The sequence below is a fragment of the Balaenoptera borealis genome (genome assembly GCF_965194805.1).
Source record: "Balaenoptera borealis genome assembly, chromosome: 16".
NCBI classification, from domain to species: domain Eukaryota; kingdom Metazoa; phylum Chordata; class Mammalia; order Artiodactyla; family Balaenopteridae; genus Balaenoptera; species Balaenoptera borealis.
In genome coordinates, this window is record NC_138872.1 from 33516114 (window position 1) to 33533719 (window position 17606).

Below are 17606 nucleotides of genomic sequence, written 5' to 3' on the forward strand. Positions count from 1 at the left end.
TGCTTTTATTTCTTTGTCTTCTCTGATTGCTGTGGCTAACACTTCCAAAACTATGTTGAATAATAGTGGTGAGAGTGGGCAACCTTGTCTTGTTCCTGATCTTAGTGGAAATGGTTTCAGTTTTTCACCATTGAGGACAATGTCGGCTGTGGGTTTGTCATATATGGCCTTTATTATGTTGAGGAAAGTTCCCTCTATGCCTACTTTCTGCAGGGCTTTTATCATAAACGGGTGTTGAATTTTGTCGAAAGCTTTCTCTGCATCTATTGAGATGATCATATGGTTTTTCTCCTTCAATTTGTTAATATGGGGTATCACATTGATTGATTTGCGTATATTGAAGAATCCTTGCATTCCTGGAATAAACCCCACTTGATCATGGTGTATAATCCTTTTAATGTGCTGTTGGATTCTGTTTGCTAGTATTTTGTTGAGGATTTTTGCATCTATATTCATCAGTGATATTGGCCTCTAGTTTTCTTTCTTTGTGACATCTTTGTCTGGTTTTGGTATCAGGGTGATGGTGGCCTCGTAGAATGAGTTTGGGAGTGTTCCTCCCTCTGCAATATTTTGGAAGAGTTTGAGAAGGATAGGTGTTAGCTCTTCTCTAAATGTTTGATAGAATTCGCCTGTGAAGCCATCTGGTCCTGGGCTTTTGTTTGTTGGAAGGATTTTAATCACAGTTTCAATTTCAGTGCTTGTGATTGGTCTGTTCATATTTTCTATTTCTTCCTGGTTCAGTCTCGGCAGGTTGTGCATTTCTAAGAATCTGTCCATTTCTTCCAGGTTGTCCATTTTATTGGCATAGAGTTGCTTGTAGTAATCTCTCATGATCTTTTGTATTTCTGCAGTGTCAGTGGTTACTTCTCCTTTTTCATTTCTAATTCTATTGATTTGAGCCTTCTCCCTTTTTCTCTTGATGAGTCTGGCTAATGGTTTATCAATTTTGTTTATCTTCTCAAAGAACCAGCTTTTAGTTTCATTGATTTTTGCTATTGTTTCCTTCATTTCTTTTTCATTTATTTCTGATCTGATCTTTATGATTTCTTTCCTTCTGCTAGCTTTGGGGTTTTTTTGTTCTTCTTTCTCTTATTGCTTTAGGTGCAAGGTTAGGTTGTTTATTCGAGATGTTTCCTGTTTCTTGAGGTAGGCTTGTATTGCTATAAACTTCCCTCTTAGCACTGCTTTTGCTGCGTCCCATAGGTTTTGGGTCGTTGTGTCTCCATTGTCATTTGTTTCTAGGTATTTTTTGATTTCCCCTTTGATTACTTCAGTGATCACTTCGTTATTAAGTAGTATATTGTGTAGCCTCCAGGTGTTTGTATTTTTCACAGATCTTTTCCTGTAATTGATATCTAGTCTCATAGCGTTGTGGTCGGAAAAGATACTTGATACGATTTGAATTTTCTTAAATTTACTGAGGCTTGATTTGTGACCCAAGATATGATCTATCCTGGAGAATGTTCCATGAGCACTTGAGAAAAATGTGTATTCTGTTGTTTTTGGGTGGAATGTCCTATAAATATCAATTAAGTCCCTCTTGTTTAATGTATCATTTAAAGCTTGTGTTTCCTTATTTATTTTCATTTTGGATGATCTGTCCATTGGTGAAAGTGGGGTGTTAAAGTCCCCTACTATGATTGTGTTGCTGTCGATTTCCCCTTTTATGGCTGTTAGTATTTGCCTTATGTATTGAGTTGCTCCTATGTTGGGTGCATAAATATTTACAATTGTTATACCTTCCTCTTGGATCGATCTCTTGATCATTATATAGTGTCCTTCTTTGTCTCTTGTAATATTCCTTATTTTAAAGTCTATTTTGTCTGATATGAGAATTGCTACTCCAGCTTTCTTTTGATTTCCATTTGCATGGAATATCTTTTTCCATCCCTTCACTTTCAGTCTGTATGTGTCTCTAGGTCTGAAGTGGGTCTCTTGTAGACAGCATATATATGGGTCTTGTTTTTTTTTTTGGGGGGTCTTGTTTTTGTATCCATTCAGCCAGCCTGTGTCTTTTGGTGGGAGCATTTAATCCATTTACATTCAAGGTAATTATCGATATGTATGTTCCTATTCCCATTTTCTTAAATGTTTTGGGTTTGTTATTGTAGGTGTTTTCCTTCTCTTGTGTTTCTTGCCTAGAGAAGTTCCTTTAGCATTTGTTGTAAAGCTGGTTTGGTGCTGCTGAACTCTCTCAGCTTTTGCTTGTCTGTAAAGGTTTTAATTTCTCCATCACATCTGAATGAGATCCTTGCTGGGTAGAGTAATCTTGGTTGTAGGTTTTTCTCCTTCATCACTTTAAGTATATCCTGCCACTCCCTTCTGGCTTGCAGAGTTTCTGCTGAAAGATCAGATGTTAACCTTATGGGGATTACCTTGTGTGTTATTTTTTGTTTTTCCCTTGCTGCTTTTAATATGTTTTCCTTATATTTAATTTTTGACAGTTTGATTAATATGTGTCTTGGCGTGTTTCTCCTTGGATTTATCCTGTATGGGACTCTCTGTGCTTCCAGGACTTGATTAACTATTTCCTTTCCCATATTAGGGAAGTTTTCAACTATAATCTCTTCAAATATTTTCTCAGTCCCTGTCTTTTTCTCTTCTTCTTCTGGGACCCCTATAATTCGAATGTTGGTGCGTTTAATGTTGTCCCAGAGGTCTCTGAGACTGTCCTCAGTTCTTTTCATTCTTTTTTCTTTATCCTGCTCTGCAGTAGTTATTTCCACCATTTTATCTTCCAGGTCACTTATCCTTTCTTCTGCCTCAGTTATTCTGCTATTGATCCCATCTAGAGTATTTTTAATTTCACTTATTGTGTTTTTCATCATTGCTTGGTTTCTCTTTAGTTCTTCTATGTCCTTGTTAAATGTTTCTTGCATTTTGTCTATTCTATTTCCAAGATTTTGGATCATCCTTACTATCATTATTCTGAATTCTTTTTCAGGTAGACTACCTATTTCCTCTTCATTTGTTAGGTCTGGTGTGTTTTGACCCTGCTCCTTCATCTGCTGTGTGTTTTTCTGTCGTCTCATTTTGCTTATCTTACTGTGTTTGGGGTCTCCTTTTCACAGGCCGCAGGTTCATAGTTCCTGTTGTTTTTGGTATCTGTCCCCAGTGGCTAATGTTGGTTCAGTGGGTTGTGTAGGCTTCCTGGTGGAGGGAACTAGTTCCTGAGTTCTGGTGGTTGAGGCTAGATCTTTTCTTTCTGGTGGGCACGTCCACGTCTGGTGGTGTATTTTGGAGTGTCTGTGGCCTTATTATGATTTTAGGCAGCCTCTCTGCTAATGAATGGGGCTGTGTTCCTGTCTTGCTAGTTGTTTGGCATAGGGTGTCCAGCACTGTAGCTTGCTGGTCGTTGAGTGAAGCTGGGTCTTGATGTTGAGATGGAGATCTCTGAGAGATTTTTGCCATTTGGTATTACATGGAGCTGGGAGCTCTCTTGTGGACCAGTGTCTTGAAGTTGGCTCTCCCACCTCAGAGGCACGGCCCTGATGCCTGGCTGGAGCACCAAGAGCCTTTCGTCCACACGGCTCAGAGTAAAAGGGAGAAAAAATAGAAAGAAAGAAAGAAAGGCTATAATATAGTGGAGTAAAATAAGGTTATTATAAAGCAAAGCTATACAGACAAAATCTCACCCAGAAGCATATACATATACACTCACAAAAAAAGGAAAATGGGAAAAATTAATATATCCTGCTCCCTAAGTCCACCTCCTGAATTTGGGATGATTCGTTGTCTATTCAGGTATTCAAAAGATGCAGGCACATCAAGTTGTTTGTGGAGTTTTAATCCACTGCTTCTGAGGCTGCGGGGAGAGACTTCCCTTTCTCTTCTTTGTTCGCACAGCTCCTGGGGTTCAGCTTTGGATTTGGACCTGCCTCTGTGTGTAGGTCGCCTGAGGGCGTCTGTTCCCTGCCCAGACAGGACGGGGTTAAAGGAGCAGCTGCTTCGGGGGCTCTGGCTCACTCAGGCCGGAGGGAGGGAGGGGTACAGAGGAGGCGGGGTGAGCCTGCAGTGGCAGAGGCCAGCGTGACGTTGCACCAGCCTGAGGTGCGCCGTGCGTTCTTCCGGGAAAGTTGTCCCAGGATCACAGGACCCTGGCAGTGGCGGGCTGCACAGGCTACCGGGAGGGGGCGGTGTGGAGAGTGACCTGTGCTCGCACACAGGCTTTTTGGTGGCAGCAGCAGCAGCCTTAGTGTCTCACGCCCATCTCTGGGGCCCGTGCTGATCGCTGCGGCTCGCGCCCGTCTCTGGAGTTCATTTAGGCGGCGCTCTGAATCCCCTCTCCTTGCGCGCCGCGAAACAAAGAAGCAAGAAAAAGTCTCTTGCCTCTTCGGCAGCTGCAGACTTTTTCCTGGTCTCCCTCCCAGCCAGCTGTGGTGCGCTAACCCCTTCAGGCTGTGTTCACGCTGCCAACTCCAGTCCTCTCCCTGCGATCCGACTGAAGCCCGAGCCTCAGCTCCCAGCCCCGCCCGCCCCGGCGGGTGAGCAGACAAGCCTCTCGGGCTGTTGAGTGCTGCTCGGCGCCGAGCCTCTGTGCGGGAATCTCTCCGCTTTTTCCTCTGTGCCCCTGTTGCTGTGGGGTCCGCGCTGATAGCCACGGCTCGCGCCCGTCTCTGGAGCTCGTTTAGGCGGCGCTCTGAATCCCCTCTCCTCGTGCACCAGGAAACAAAGAGGGAAGAAAAAGTCTCTTGCCTCTTCGGCAGCTGCAGACTTTTTCCCGGACTCCCTCCCATCTAGCTGTGGTGCACTAACTCTTTCAGGCTGTGTTCACGCTGCCAACCCCAGTCCTCTCCCTGCGATCCGACCGAAGCCCGAGCCTCAGCTCCCAGCCCCGCCCGCCCCGGCAGGTGATCAGACAAGCCTCTCGGGCAGGAGAGTGCTGCTCGGCGCCGAGCCTCTGTGCGGGAATCTCTCCGCTTTGCCCTCCACACCCCTGTGGCTGCGCTCTCCTCCATGGCTCCGAAGCTTCCCCCCTCTGCCAGGCGCAGTCTCTGCCCGCGAAGGGGCTTCCTAGAGCGTGGAAATCTTTCCTCCTTTACGGCTCCCTCCCACTGGTGCAGGTCCCAGCCCTATTCTTTTGTCTCTGTTATTTCTTTTTTCTTTTGCCCTACCCAAGTACGTGGGGAGTTTCTTGCCTTTTGGGAGGTCTGACGTTTTCTGCCAGCATTCAGTGGGTGTTCTGTAGGAGCAGTTCCACGTGTAGATGTATTTCTACTGTATCTGTGGGAAGGAAGGTGATCTCCGTGTCTTACTCTTCTGCCATCTTCTCTCCTCCCTCCATGTGTCTTTTTGAATTACAGTTTTCTCTGGGTATATGCCCAGTAGTGGGATTGCTGGATCATATGGTAATAGTATTTTTAGTTTTTTAAGGAACCTGCATATTGTTCTCCATAGTGGCTGTATCAATTTACATTCCCACCAACAGTGCAAGAGGGTTCCCTTTTCTCCACACCCTCTCCAGCATTTCTTGTTTGTAGATTTTCTGATGATGCCCATTCTAATTGGTGTGAGGTGATACCTCATTGTAGTTTCAATTTGCATTTCTCTAATAATTAGTGATGTTGAGCATCTTTTCATGTGCTTCTTGGCCATCTGTATGTCTTCTTTGGAGAAATGTCTATTTAGGTCTTCTGCTCATTTTTGGATTGGGTTGTTCGTTTTTTTGTTATTGAGCTGCATGAGCTGCTTGTAAATCTTGGAGATTAATCCTTTGTCAGTTGCTTCATTTGCAAATATTTTCTCCCATTCTGATGGTTGTCTTTTGGTCTTGTTTATGGTTTCCTTTGCTGTGCAAAAGCTTTGAAGTTTCATTAGGTCCCATTTGTTTATTTTTGTTTTTATTTCCATTACTCTAGGAGGTGGGTCCAAAAAGATCTTGCTGTGATTTATGTCAGAGAGTGTTCTTCCTATGTTTTCCTCTAAGAGTTTTATAGTGTCCAGTCTTACATTTAGGTCTCGAATCCATTTTGAGTTTATTTTTGTGTATGGTGTTAGGGAGTATTCTAATTTCATTCTTTTACATGTAGCTGTCCAGTTTTCCCAGCACCACTTATTGAAGAGACTGTCTTTTCTCCACTGTATATCCTTGCCTCCTTTGTCATAGATTAGTTGACCATAGGTGCGTGGGTTTATCTCTGGGCTTTCTATCTTGTTCCATTGATCTATGTTTCTGTTTTTGTGCCAGTACCATATTGTTTTGATTACTGTAGCTTTATAGTATAGTCTGAAGTCAGGGAGTCTGATTCCTCCAGCTCCGTTTTTTTCCCTCAAGACTGCTTTGGCTATTCGGGGTCTTTTGTGTCTCCATACAAATTTTAAGATGATTTTTTCTAGTTCTGTAAAAAATGCCATTGGTAATTTGATAAGGATTGCATTGAATCTGTAGATTGCTTTGGGTAGTATAGTCATTTTCACAGTACTGATTCTTCCAATCCAAGAACATGGTATGTCTCTCCATCTGTTGGTATCATCTTTAATTTCTTTCATCAGTGTCTTATAGTTTTCTGCATACAGGTCTTTTGTCTCCCTAGGTAGGTTTATTCCTAGGTATTTTATTCTTTTTGTTGCAATGGTAAATGGGAGTGTTTCCTTAATTTCTCTTTCTGATCATTCGTTGTTAGTGTATAGGAATGCAAGAGATTTCTGTGCATTAATTTTGTATCCTGCAACTTTACCAAATTCATTGATTAGCTCTAGTAGTTTTCTGGTGGCATTTTTAGGATTCTCTATGTATAGTATCATGTGATCTGCAAACAGTGACAGTTTTACTTCTTCTTTTCCAATTTGTATTCCTTTTATTTCTTTTTCTTCTCTGATTGCTGTGGCTAGGACTTCCAAAACTATGTTGAATAATAGTGGTGAGAGTGGACATCCTTGTCTCGTTCCTGATCTTAGAGAAAATGCTTTCAGTTTTTCACCGTTGAGAATGATGTTTGCTGTGGGTTTGTCATATATGGCCTTTATTATGTTGAGGTAGGTTCCCTCTATGCCCACTTTCTGGAGAGTTTTTATCATAAATGGGTGTTGAATTTTGTCAAAAGCTTTTTCTGCATCTATTGAGATGATCATATGGTTTTTCTCCTTCAATTTGTTAATATGGTGTATCACATTGATTGATTTGCTTATATTGAAGAATCCTTGCAGCCCTGGGATAAATCCCACTTGATCATGGTGTATGATCCTTTTAATGTGTTGTTGGATTCTGTTTGCTAGTATTTTGTTGAGGATTTTTGCGTCTATATTCATCAGTGATATTGGTCTTTAATTTTCTTTTTTTGTAGTATCTTTGTCTGGTTTTGGTATCAGGGTGATGGTGGCCTCATAGAATGAGTTTGGGAGTGTTCCCTCCTCTGCAATTTTTTGGAAGAGTTTGAGAAGGATGGGTGTTAGCTCTTCTCTAAATGTTTGATAGAATTCACCCGTGAAGCCATCTGGTCCTGGACTTTTGTTTGTTGGAAGGATTTTAATCACAGTTTCAATTTCAGTGCTTGTGATTGGTCTGTTCATATTTTCTGTTTCTTCCTGGTTCAGTCTTGGAAGGTTATACCTTTCTAAAAATTTGTCCATTTCTTCCAGGTTGTCCATTTTATTGGCATAGAGTTGCTTGTAGTCGTCTCTTAGGATGCTTTGTATTTCTGCGGTGTCTGTTGTAACTTCTCCTTTTTCATTTCTAATTTTATTGATTTGAGTCCTCTCCCTCTTTTTCTTGATGACTCTGGCTAATGGCTTATCAATTTTGTTTATCTTCTCAAAGAACCAGCTTTTAGTTTTATTGATCTTTGCTATTGTTTTCTTTGTTTCTATTTCATTTATTTCTGCTCTGATCTTTATGATTTCTTTCCTTCTGCTAACTTTGGGTTTTGTTTGTTCTTCTTTCTCTAGTTCCTTTAGGTGTAAGGTTAGATTGTTTTTTGAGATTTTTCTTGTTTCTTTAGGTAGGCTTGTATAGCTATAAACGTCCCTCTTAGAACTGCTTTGGCTGCATCCCATAGGTTTTGGATCATCGTGTTTTCATTGTCATTTGTCTCTAGGTATTTTTTGATTTCCTCTTTGATTTCTTCAGTGATCTTTTGGTTATTTAGTAACGTATTGTTTAGCCTGCATGTGTTTGTGTTTTTTACGTTTTTTTCCCTGTAATTCATTTCTAATTCCATAGCGTTGTGGTCAGAAAAGATGCCTGATATGATTTCAATTTTCTTAAATTTATTGAGGCTTGATTTGTGACCCAAGATGTGATCTATCCTGGAGAATGTTCTGTGTGCACTTGAGAAGAAAATTTAATCTGCTGTTTTTGGATGGAATGTCCTATAAATATCAATTAAATCTATCTGGTCTATTGTGTCATGTAAAGCTTCTGTTTCCTTATTTATTTTCATTTTGGATGATCTGTCCATTGGTGTAAGTGAGGTGTTCAAGTCCCCCACTATTATTGTGTTATTGTCGATTTCCTCTTTTATAGCTGTTAGCAGTTGCCTTCTGTATTGAGGTGCTCCTATGTTGGGTGCATATATATTTATAATTGTTATATCTTCTTCTTGGATTGATCCCTTGATCATTATGTAGTGTCCTTCCTTGTCTCTTGTAACATTCTTTTTTTTTTTTTCTTGTAACATTCTTTATCTTAAAGTCTATTTTATCTGATATGAGTATAGCTACTCCAGCTTTCTTTTGATTTCCATTTGCATGGAATATCTTTTTCCATCCCCTCCCTTTCAGTCTCTATGTGTCCCTAGGTCTGAAGTGGGTCTCTTGTAGACAGCATATATATGGGTCTTGTTTTTGTATCCATTCAGCAAGCCTGTGTCTTTTGGTTGTAGCATTTAATCCATTCACGTTTAAGGTAATTATCGATATGTATGTTCCTATGACCATTTTCTTAATTGTTTGGGGTTCGTTTTTGTAGGTCCTTTTCTTTTCTTGTGTTTCCCACTTAGAGAAGTTCCTTTAGCATTTGTTGTAGAGCTGGTTTGGTGGTGCTGAATTCGCTTAGATTTTGCTTGTCTGTAAAGCTTTTGATTTCTCCATCGAATCTAAATGAGATCCTTGCTGGGTAGAGTAATCTTGGTTGTAGGTTCTTACCTTTCATTACTTTAAGTATATCATGCCACTCCCTTCTGGCTTGTAGAGTTTCTGCTGAGAAATCTGCTGTTAACCTTATGGGAGTTCCCTTGTATGTTTTTTGTCGTTTTTCCCTTGCTGCTCTCAATAATTTTTCTTTGTCTTTAATTTTTGCCAATTTGATTACTATGTGTCTCAGCGTGTTTCTCCTTGGGTTTATCCTGTATGGGACTCTCTGCACCTCCTGAACTTGGTTGGCTATTTCCTTTCCCACGTTAGGGAAGTTTTTGAATATAATCTCTTCAAATATTTTCTCTTTTCCTTTCTCTCTCTCTTCTCCTTCTGGGATCCCTATAATGCGAATGTTGCTGCATTTAATGTTGTCCCAGAGGTCTCTTAGGCTGTCTTCATCTTTTCATTCTTTTTTCTTTAGTCTGTTCCACAGCCGTGAATTCCACCATTCTGTCTTCCAGGTCACTTATCCGTTCTTATGCCTCAGTTATTCTGCTATTGATTCCTTCTAGTTTAGTTTTCATTTCAGTTATTGTATTGTTCATCTCTGTTTGTTTGTTCTTTAATTCTTCTAGGTCTTTGTTAAACTTTTCTTGCATCTTCTCGATCTTTGCCTCCATTCTTATTCTGAGGTCCTGGATCATCTTCACTATCATTATTCTGAATTCTTTTTCTGGAAGGTTGCCTATCTCCACTTCATTTAGTTGTTTTTCTGGGGTTGTATCTTATTCCTTCATCTGGTATATAGCCCTCTGCCTTTTCATCTTGTCTATCTTTCTGTGAATGTGGTTTTTCTTCCACAGGCTGCAGGATTATAGTTTTTCTTCTGCTGTCTGCCCTCTGGTGGTTGAGGCTATCTAAAAGGCTTGATGGGAGGATCTGGTCTCCAGTATCCTTTATATTTAATTTATCAACTGGGTTTCCATCCACCCAACTAGCCAAGTTAGAAACTGTAGGTAAAGCTCGACCCTCTGCTTCATTACTCTACAAATTCACTTGTTTACTGTTCACCACAATCAGCTGGGGATACATTCAGCTGAAAGTTATAGAAAACCTATATAATAGTGGCTTAAACACATTTGTTTATTGTTCTCACATAACAAAAAGTCCAGAATTAGGCAGCTGTTGGTGTCCCTTCAGCTGTCCCATGATGACATGGACTCCTTCTGTTTTCAGGCTCCACCATCAAAGGGGATCCTTTCATCCTCAGGCTTGTTGCCTTTGGGTTGTAAGAGGGCTGCTGTACCTCCAGGCAACACATCCACGTTCAAGGCAGGAAAAATGGGAAAGGTGAAGCCAGCTGCATATCCCTTTTATCAGGATAGAAAAAGCTTTCCCAGAAATCTCCACAGTGTACTTTCCCTTAGGCTTCATTGGTCAGAACTGGTCACATGGACACCCCTACCTGCAAAGGGAACTGGGAAGTGTGGAACAGGATGGTCAGATTGGTCCAGACAAATAAAGATCCATGCCTGGGGCTAGACACATTCCCTCAGCCAAATTCCAGTTCTGTTAGCAAGGAAGAAGGGAAAATTGTGTTGGTAGGTAAAACTGTGTTGGTGGGTAAATAATAGTGTTGGTCATAGTTGCAAAGTCTGCTGATTTTAGTTCTGAGATAGCTCTCAGGTTTCCTATCTCTCTCTCCACTCTCTTAGCTCCTGTCCTCAGTGTCTTTTGACTTGTCTATCACAGCAGCCTCTGAACTGACCCTCCAACTTCCAACATAGCCCTCCTACCACCATCCTCCATCAGTTGCCAGACTTATGTTTCTAAAATGCAAATCTGATTATGGCCCCGCAAGTATAAGAACATTCAGTGGCTCTCTCTACTAGTGGCTACTCTGGCAAGCTTGGCCTAATTCCCATCCGTCTCCTCACTTGGCAAACTCTTACTCTTCCTTCGAAGCCAAGTCTAAATGTCCCCTCCTTTGGGAAATCCTTCCTACTTTTCTCCTGATCTAACAAAACTATTCTCTCCTTTTTTTCTCATATGTCTTTTTTATATATCAAGAATAGTACCTGTTATACAGCATTACAAAGTTATTTGCTCAGAGACCTGTCTCTTGCTAGATTATAAACTCTGTTCAATAGATTCTCCTTAGCAGCTGACATTGTGTGTAGCATGTAACAGGAGGTTATGGCAGAGGGAGCTCCTCATCTCCCAACAACTATTCTCACCTTTATCAGAAAAAGAACGCTGGTTTTTAATTGAGTTCATGTTACTTTGAATAAAGACCAAATATTTCAATCTCCCTTGTAGCTAAATGAAGCCATGTGACATAATGCCTGGAGCTAAAGCACCCACATTAGAGATGACATCAAAGTCACCCCATGAGATGGCAGAGTAAAAAGCTAAAAGGATGTGGGTCCCTGACATGGTATATAATGTCTTTTTGGCCTAGGCTTGCCTTAGTTTTAGGTGGAAGAGAAAAACATTTTCTTGTTTTTGAGCCACTATTATTTTGGGTTTTCTGTCACTTGTAGCTAAACAATTCTAACTGAAATGTGTAAAAATTGTGTGTGTGTATTTAACTAAATTGGTTGAATTATAATTGGCTGAACCCTAGCATGGCTTGAAAACTCTTGGCCCATAGACTGCATTATGTTCTCAGATATATTGGATATATATTCACATATTTTAAAGATATGTGAATACTAGGCATACTGGGCATGCCTCACGAATCCCTGTGGTCTCATAGCTGACTTACTGTGCCCATGCACATTGCCTACCCCTGAATGCATTTGCATTTACAGTGCTTTAGCCTAGAGTGGACTCTGTTAGGTTTTAAGCAATGGATTATTCAACAGCTTGCAAAGTGTTTGACTGCCCATTTGTTCTCCTGATGTTTACTGGTTTCAAAGGACTATTTATAAAGGGCAGAAAAGGCAGAATAAACACATTTCAGTCAGCCTCTGAAAACAGAGCTCAGTCCCTGAGGAAGAGTCACCTCTCCCTGGTTGAATTGTCATCAATCATTTATATGCAATGGCAGGAGCTAGGCCAACCCTTTGTCGGGCCAGGCCGGGGCGGGGGGTGGGCAGGGGTTGTGTGTCGGCGTGGGAGAGGTTGCCTCCTGTCATGGTTTGGTGTTTGCTCTGTTGGGAAGAAGGTAGAACTCTTTCCCCCTCCTAAACCCCATCTCTGACCCAGATTTGCAGTCAAATGTCATATTGGACAGGTAGACCAGCTGTTGGGGTCTAAAGATTTTTTAGAGGAAATTTTCACCATTTTGAGGTTTGAAATCTGATGTAATGTGATTGGGAGGAAAAAAATGGCTATGGAGTTTTGTAGTCCTGATCTAATATGTTCTGGGAAAAGTCATCTCAGGGGTATATTATCACATATAAAGACAGTCTAGGGCTCTTGGCTCACAAGGCCTTGCCGTTCACATGGGAATATCAAGAGCTGTGCTAAAGTCAGAGGTCTGGGTTCACATCCTCACTTCCCACATTTTAGCTGGGTGATCTTGACTAGTTGCTTGACCTCTCTGTATACAGTTCCAGTGTGTGCTGGAGTTGGGTCAGCCCTGTCAGAGAGCCAGGTGTTTGAATCTCTTCCCAACTCTGTGTTCACTGATGTCCTCTTGGGGTCATGTTGGCTGTAGTAGGAGTCTTTATACCAGGGAAACTGGCAAATCAGGGCTCCCTCCTGCCCATGGAGTTATTAAAAATTTATCAGGACTCCACTGCACTTTCCAGATCTGTACAATGGAGCTGATAATACCTATCTCACTTAGAGGATGAATTGAAAGACCTGGTGGGAAGCACAAGTGATAGCCCTTAATACGTGTTAGCTTCCTAATTCTTTTAACTGTGGCCTGTTAGCTATATTATTGTTGAGACTGTTCTTTGGGGAGGCAGGAGCTGACTTCAGCGGCTTTAAAATGACACAGCCATTTAACCTCTCGGTATCCCTTTTGCCCCTGGGCCATATTTGACTGCCATGGCAGGCTGTCAACCTGTCCTGACGTTTGAGTCATCTATGTTGCCTGATACAGATAACAGGGTCCTGTTGACAGAGTGATGCCAGAGTTTTGAGAGAAAAGCAAATGTGTGGTAGAAAGGCCCGGAGTGTTACATCAGAGTAGGGGACGCAACTTGGCCTGATTGGGGGCGGGGGGAGGAGGGGGAGGAATGGACCGTAATCACTGAATGCTGGGACGTAAGGGGCTACAAGAAACCACACAGTACCAAACCCTTGCCTTACAGCTGAGGAGACAGACACTCTCAGACCGAGGCTTGATCTTCCTTTACTGTTGTTTTTCCAGTTTCATTTTTGACCAGGCTGATGTTCTTAGCTTTTGATTATGGTGAAAACCAGATCAAGTTCAGAATCTGTAAGAGAATTTTCTGAATGGGATCAGAAAAGCAAGCGAGAAAATATCGTAAAATGGGAATGTAAATTGGTGCAGCCACTGTGGAAAACAGTATGGAGGTTCCTCAAAAAATTAAAAATAGAGTTACCATATATGATCCAGCAATTCCACTTCTGGGTATTTATCTGAAGGAAATGAAATCATTATCTTGAAGAGATATCTGTACCTTCATGTTCACTACAGCATTATTCACAATAGCCAAGATGTGGAAAAAACTCAAGTGTCCATTGACAGATGAATGGGTAAAAAAAATATGGTACATCCACACAATGGAATTTTATTTAATCATAGAAAAGAAGGAAATGCTGCCATTTGTAACAACATGGATGGACCTGGAGGGTTTTATGCTAAGTGAAGTAAGTCAGACAGAAAAAGACAAATACTGTATAATCTCACTTATATGTGGATCTAAAAAAACTGAACTCACAGAAACAGAGAACAAATTGGTGGTTGCCAGAGGTGGGGAGTGGAAGCTGGGAGAAATTGGTGAAGATGGGAAAAAAAAAAAAGAAAGATAATGTCTTAAAATATGAAGCATTATGTTCCACATCAGAAGTTGTAAGCTGCCTTAGGGCAGGATCATAGCCCCACAATGTGCATTCAGACAGCACTCAAATAGCTACTTTTTTTTTCCCCCAATGAATATCTTATCAATTAATTAACCAATTTCCACGAGTCTGTAATACCTGAATAGATACTATATTGAAATACAAAAAAACAAAAACAAAAGCAAAAACAAACCAGGGTACAGGATGGTATAAAGACTGGAAAGACACTCAAAAATGCCAACAGAGTATGTCTTTGGATAATGTTAGTGTGCATAGATAGACAGTGGATCGATTTCTTTTTCTACTCTTTGTGATACTTTATTCTGTGTTAGCTATTCCACAATAATGCTGCTTAACAAATGACCCCAAAACTCAGTTTCAATAGCAAGAATTGATTCCTGTACTAATAGTCTGAGGGTCAGCTGATCTAGCCAGGCTTGGATCCACCTTGTGGATTAGGTTCTGACCTGCTGCATGTGTCTCATTCTGTCGCCCAGGTGATTACCTAGGGAGCCTGTTCTCACAGTGGGTGATAGGAGTGCAAGAGGCCAGTCAGATTGTACAAGCACATGGAGGCCTCTACTCACATCAACCACTAACATCCCATTGGCCAAAGGAAGTGATATGGCCAAGCCCGTACAATGGGGCAGGAGGTATGCACTAACCACACTGGGAGGGGAGCAAGTATCCAAATTATCACGTGAACTTCTTTGAAAATAAGTACGTAAATACTTTTATAACTGAAAGTATGTCCTCATTAAAAATAACGATACTTTACCTTTGTATTGCATTTTATAGTTTTTAAAACATCTTTGCCATCATTCTGTCCTATATTCTTTCCAGTAGCCCAGTGATATGGTGGGGAAAGCAGCAACCCCATTTTTAAAGATGTGAAAATTCTGGCTACGTTATTTTCCTTGAACTGCCATAAAAAATTATCATAGGCCTGGTGGCTTCAAACAGAAATTTGTTCTCTCACAGTTCTGCAATCTAAAAATCTAAACATAAGATGTCAGCTGGACTGTGATCTCTCTGAAGGCTCTTGGGAAGAACGCTTCCTTGCTCTGGTGGTTGCCAGCATTCCTTGGCTTGCAGCTACACCACTCTAATGTCTGCCTCTATCATCACATGGCCTTCTTTCTCCTTGTCTCTGTGTGTCTCTTGTCTTCTTATAAGGACACTGGATTTAGGGTCCACCCTAATTTAGTACACCTCATCCTAACTTGATTACATCTGCAAAGACTATTTCCAATTAAAGTCACATTCACTGGTTCTGGGTGAACATGAAGTTTTGGGGGACACTAGTTAACCCACACACTGGCATGCAGAGTTTATGGCATTTATGCTCATAATTCCTCCAGTGTTTGGTGTCCTCCCCACCAAATCCATACCACGTGTCTTAGGCCAGAGCTTCTCAAACTTAATTGTGTACACATATCACCTGAGTGTCTTGTTAAAATGCAGAGTCTGATTCAGAAGGTTGAGGTGGGCCTCGGAGCTGGGACTAGGGTGAGGTAAGGAGGCCCTGACGGTGGGATCTCCTTAAATGTTGTGCCCTGGGTAACTTGCTAGTCCCGGCCCTGTGAGATTCAGCATTTCTGACTAATGCTGTGGATTCAAGCAACACACTTAGAGTAGCAAGGTCTCAAGCTGCAGTCTATGTGGGTTTAATGCTCGGTATCCAAGCCTCAATAGCGAAGAGGATGCTTTCCATTTTGAAGCTGGGTGCGTGGGCTTTGTAAGTCCTAGAAAAGAACACTGGTTCTGCTATGTTTTTAACGCTGGGTCTTGTGGGCTGACCTGGCTGCCAATATTGGTGCTTTGGGAACATCGCAGGGAGTTAAGAGGTAACATGGATATCTAGGGCCCCTTTGTAAGCCCCTCATCAGACCTCCATCCCAAAGCCTGACCGGTTCCTGGGATACCTGACTATTCCAGAACTGGCTCCCCCACTTTCTATCATATTGCCTGCAAGAGCACCCTTGTTCTCTCCCAATAGCCACAGTGGGCACAAGTGGGGGCTTCCTTTACCAGCCAGGTGGTGGGCTCAAACCAGCCATCCCATCACCAACCCCTACTGTTGAGCCCCCCAGGCTCTGTTGCATTCCCCGCCCCCTCTTTTCTCAAGGAGATATATATATACATAATTTTTTCCCCTTCTGGAACCTCATTTGCCTTCCCTGCTTCCCTGTCATGGGCCCTGCTTGGGGTCAACAAGGACCCTGATGACACACCCCTTGAGTCAGAGGACACAGGCTTGGGCTTTGGACCCTCCCCTCCCCTGAGGCCCTGGGTCACCTCACAAAGGGCTCCGCCTCTTCCCTGGGCAGTTCCCGCATCCCAGGGATCTCAGAGAGCAGCCAGGGGCCGGGTCTCCCAACTCACTGGCCCAAGAAGAGAAACAACGTCCTGCTGGGTTCCCGGACAGGACAGCACCGTCAGTGGGGGTCCCCTGAGAAGGAGGGGCGGTGGGATTTTTCCTCTGTAATGACTGGAGAAACTGAGGCCTGCTGGGGAATTATGGGTCTTCAAGGTCACATGGCGAGTCAGAAGGAAGTAAATTCATTTAGTTGAAAATCTCTTCAACAGTTGTTAGTGAGGAGCATTAGTGAGCCTGAAGAGAAACCTCACATTCCCATTCTGCTTACGTGCGTTCATAGGGGCTCTTCTGAGGGAACTGGGTCTTCATGCAACACGGATGTTTGGGCAAATGTGGGGAGGCTCCCGGAGGCTGTTTCTAAATCGTCTGATCTGGTGTTATGTGAAGTGGCTTCGCTGGAGCTCTGGGCTCAAGGGTGGCTTAATTCATTGGGATCAGACCTTTCACTCAGCAAAAGGGTTCAGCTCTGAAGAAGTCTGAGAACCCGTCACCCCAAGGCCGGTGGGAGCTCCAGGGCAGCGCAGGCATTTGCGAGGAGGGAGAATGCGCAGGCTGGTTTTGTTCTCTTTGATGGAGCTCAGTAACTCCACTCGGCTTCAGGAAGGTACCTGCTGTTGAGAAAGGGGACAGGGAAACTTGAACACAAGGAAGGGCCACGTGCTGAGCTTCGCTTTTCCAGGATTTCCAGGGTTCAACGGCTCTCGAAGGAAGGCAGCATGAAGGGAAAAAAGGGGTGAAACAGAAGAGGAGGTGGCTTCCTCCCACCCCTGCCATCCAGAGAGATTCTTGGGTGATAGTGGGGCGGCGGGGAGAGGAGGAAGCAGGAAAACCACGTTTGTGTGGGAAAATAATGAAAAAAATTCATATATATAGCATTATTTCACATGATCATATCTCCTGTGATTTCATAAAAATCATGTGTTCGTGTGGGAAGATAATGAAAGAATATAGTTCGTATGTATTTCATTATTTCACATGATTTTCCTGCCTCCTCCCCTTCCTCCTGTCACCGCAGAATCTCTCAGGGAGGTTGGAGGGGTGGAAGGGAGCCTCCCTTTCTATTTTACTCTTTGCTGAATGTACTGAAGTGAAAAAGAAGTCTTTACTTACAAGTGAATTACATTTTTTTTTTTTAGCAATTTCAGAAAACAAATATTGCAGGATGTCTTGGCTTCAAGTGCCTACAACTCAGATGAGTTTTCAAATGAAAGACTCATTTGCTTACTTTTTC